The sequence below is a fragment of the Prionailurus bengalensis genome, chromosome D2 (assembly GCF_016509475.1).
Source record: "Prionailurus bengalensis isolate Pbe53 chromosome D2, Fcat_Pben_1.1_paternal_pri, whole genome shotgun sequence".
NCBI lineage: Eukaryota > Metazoa > Chordata > Mammalia > Carnivora > Felidae > Prionailurus > Prionailurus bengalensis.
This window is the reverse complement of record NC_057351.1, coordinates 62103486-62107884: the sequence shown is the minus strand read 5'-3', so window position 1 is coordinate 62107884 and position 4399 is coordinate 62103486.

The window sequence follows — 4399 nt, the reverse complement described above, 5'->3', positions numbered from 1 at the left end:
ACACTATCCAGACCTCCAGGATCCTAGAAGTCTCCTTTAACTTCTAAAAATTCCTTTGGAAACTTCCTTAATCTCTACCCCCCCAAATACATGTTAGCAATTATCCTCCAAGCATAGGGCCCACTGATCTACATCTGAAGCATCTCATGACTAAGGTTTTATTAGGCAGTGATAAATGACCTTTTCCTGGGGCACCTGGGTGGCTCAGTCGGTTAAGCATCTAACTTCAGCTCAGGTCATGATCTCACACTTCATGAGTTCGAGCCCCAATAGCTCAGAGCCTGGAGCTGCTTCAGATTCTGTCCCTCCCTGTTCATGCTCTGCCCCTCTCTCTCTCTCAAAAATAAATAAATCACTAAAAAAAGTTTTTAAAAATAAATAAACAAACAAATAAATAGTCTTTTCCTAACAATAGCTAGCCCCCCTCCAGGTTCTAGAAACCTTGCTTCCAAAATTCCTTAGAGACTTATGTTATACCTAACCCCCTCCCTACCTGACAGTATATGCTCAATTTCTCCTCACAATCCCAGTACAGCTTTTTCTGTCCACAGGTCCTGTCCTTGTGCTTTAATAAAACCACCTATTTGCAGGGTGCCTGGGTGGCTCAGTCAGTCAAGTGTCCACTCTTGATTTCAGCTTAGGTCATGATCTCATGGGTTCACGAGTTCGAGCCACATTTTGGCTCTGTGCTGACAGTGCGGAGCCTGCTTAACATTCTCTCTCTCCCTCTCTTTCTGCCTTTCCCCTGCTCATGCACTCTCTCTCTTTCTCTCTGTGTCTCAAAATAAATAAATAAACTTTAAAAAATAAATAAAATAAAATAAAACCACCTATTTGCACCAAAGACATCTCAAGAATTCTTTTTAATTTTTAATTTTTAATTTTTTTTTTTTTTTTTTTTTTAGACAGAGCAAGAGCATGAGCAGGGGAAAGGGGCAGAGAGAGAGAGAATTCCAAGCAGGCTCCCGGCTCAGAGTGCAGCCCAACTCAGGGCTTTATCCCACGACCTTGGGATCACTACCTGAACCAAAATCAAGAATTGGATGCTTAACTGACTGAGCCATGCAGGCACCCCTCAAGAACTCTTTCCTGACTGTTCGCTCTGAACCCCAACATTTTCACATCAATTACTATGTCCCTTTTCTTTATTTTCCCCTTTTTAATGAGGTATTATTATTGGAGTTTTGACTGATATATTATTACTGCCTAATAAGAAAAGAATACCAATCACTGAGTTTTTAAAAATGTAAACGACTATGCTTTTATTTCTATATATTATATTTGTATCTTTTTTAAAAGTTTATTTTTGAGAGAAACAAACACAGTGCAAGTGGGAGAGGGGCAGAGAGAGAGAGGGAGAGAGAAAGAGAATACCAAGCAGGCTCCGTGCTGTGCTGCCAGTGCAGAGCCCCATATGGGATTTGAACCCACAAACTGTGAGATCGAGGGTTGAGCTGAAACCAATAGTCAGACGCTCAACTGACTGATTCACCCAGGTGCCCCTGTCTCAAGTCCTTAAGGGGCTAATTCTCTTGTTTATTATACCTACCAATCTCATCCCTCATTGGTTCACTTACTAGTTTGTAATTTCTTATTATAAGCTCATTTTCCATGGGGGATTGTTTATTCCCTAAGGGATCAGAAGAAACAACCGGGTTTTGCATTCACTTCTGACAGGGACTAAGGAGATTCATCACTTTGGAACCAACTTTTATGTTTTGTATTGACTTCAAGATTCCCTCACCACATGGGTTGTGTAAAGTGGGGCCTCACACCTATGCTGCCATAGCTGGGCTAGTGGTTTCAATTTCTATGGCAGACAACATCAGTTCATCCAGAGCGCCAAACCACAAACTTCCTTGCTGTGACCGTGAACAAGTGGGAAAATTTTTTCTCCATTCTCTAGTCACTAAGATCTGCACAGTCCCAGCTGTGAGCAGGGGTCTCTAGTCCAGATCTCTGCCTTTCTAGAACCCAAGGCCTGAGTGAGTACTCACCTCCAGTCAGCCATTTGGGCTTATTTTCACATCAAACACAGATGGGTGCTTCTGGGTTCTCTCTTCTCATCTCACCCCCCCCCCCCCCCCAGCTCCTCCTTTCTTCCTTTCATGCATTGCTATGTTTTTTTCAGCAGTTCTGTTAGAAGCAGATGGTCCCGTACTTCTTAGTCCCTCGTGGTCCCAGAAGTTGAACCTTTGTACTTTCCTGTCTTTTAAAAACTTTGTAGAGTAACCACAGGTGCTATGGAAAGCACACGGCATAGATGGGGGTTCCAATGAAGGCATGGCGGTTCAAGGAAAACTTCCTGAAAGAGAAATTGCTTATTCTAAAGACTGAGCACACCTTAGCCAGGCCCCTCACCTCCCCAAAAAAGTGTGTGTGCACTGGGGGTGACAGGTTGGAGAACAAGGTGGGAGAAGGTTGCACACAGAAGACAGAGCACATGTGACTATCTAAGTGTGGGGGTGGGGACAAACCCTATATCACATTCTGAGAAGCACAAGTTCCAGGAACTGCAAGGAGTTTGGGGTGGCATATGGAGTGAGACGTGAGGTTAGTGAGATAAGCAGAGGCCAATTCATGAACCGCCTGTGTGCCAGCTTAGAATAGTGGACTCTGTTTTGAGAGCAGAGGGAAACCAGTGCAGGTGACCATTAGGTCTCAGAGAGTGAAACGGACTGGTTTAAAAGAAAGACAAATCTAATAAATCTTCCTTCTATAAAGAAATACACACAGCGAACTTTGCAGACTGGATGGCAATCCCAGAGGGTGTTTCAGTACTAACCTTCACATTCCAGCATACATAACCCTGAACTCTTACTCCAAGGATTATAAGGCAATGTAGGGGTGCTCAGGCCAGTGTTCCTACCCCCCCCCAAGAATTTCTTCTGCCTGCCTCGGAGAGAATGAGTGTCCTATCCATCCGCCTCACAAACATTTTGGAAATACACAGCTCTTTCACAAAAGTTTCCCCAGATCACTCTGTCAAGGAGGAAGAATTTTCTCTGCCCTTTAAGGTCCTTCTACTAGTCATTTGATTCTACTAAGAGTCAAACCGACAGCTGACAGATTTTTTTTACAGGAGAAAATCAGATTTAGGTTCCTATGTAAGGGGGATCCATGCAGACACGCAAATTCCAAAGGCAGTGAGGCAACAGGAGCTTAGGGGAGCAGAGGAGAGGGGTAGGGGCCTAAGGAGACAAAGGGGAGAAAAGACTCTTAGCAGGGAGGTAAAAGGAGAAGTTTGGAAAAGAAAGCTTGCCTTATTATGCAGAGAAACCTCTTAGATAAAGAGAAATCTCTGGTAATAGCTCTCTTCCTGGTGGGGCAGGCAATTGGAGGGGGAGGTAAAGAGCTTTTCCCAAATCTGCTGCGGTTGCTTTTAATTCAAAATAATGTTCAGACCAAACTGGCCCTTCTTGGTGCAGCCTGCCCTTGGCCCCTACAAGCCCATTCCCCATGCCTCCCCACCAGCCCCCAAAACTCTTTCATAATTGTCCCTGACGTAAGGAAAGAGCTATGAGCAACAGCAAAATTTGAAAACAAGAGTAACCTGGGCCAAGGGCCAGGGGGTCTATTTTTAGGACTTTGTCTCACTGCCTGTTTCTCTTTCCGACTCTCCCTAATGTCTTCCAGGCGAGTGTTAAAGTTATTTGGCTGGCGCGAAGAGGGAAGGAAGTAGGTGATCTAAGACTCGACAGCAGTAGCAGTGGTGATAATCATTTGGACAGTGTGTTCTCATAATTTCCCCCAAGGTGCCCTCGGTGGCGTTTGACTCCCCCAAAGCCACTTAATGCAGGATTTATTCAAGCCGTTGCCGGCCACTTCCACTGGCTGTGGCACTGGAGCAGGTCACAAAGGGAAAATAAGAGGTTATGTATTTCATAACCCATTAAGCGCCACCAGGGTGCTGCTGCTGCTGTCCCTCCCGGCCTCAGTTCCTTCAGGGCTAACTCCACAAGGGTAAACAGGCTCTGGACATGAAAGCGCCCTCTACGGATAGACCCGGGTGGTCATCACTCTCCTTTGTGCAGGGTTACTCAGGGACTACGATGCTTTCGCTTCTCGTTTAGTTTGGTGAGTTCTTCTAATACACTCAAGCCGCAAAAAGAAAAAAAGAAAAAAGAAAAAAGAAAGAGGGCCGGCGTGGCGGCTCAATTTATATTTCCCTCCCGGGGACAAAAGAGGTGGCCCCCGGAGTTCCGCCGCCCGTGAAACGCGCCGCGGGAAAACGCTTGGCCCACTAGCAGTGATTTAACCCCTTCCACTCCGCCGGCCCAGACCGACTTTTAAGGGCGTCCTGCCCGACTCCCTGTCCACCCGCCCCAGTTTACTCCGGTGGCCAAAGCCCGGCTCGGCCGGTCACCTTCCAGGCCTGCTGGCCTCTCTGAAATTTCTG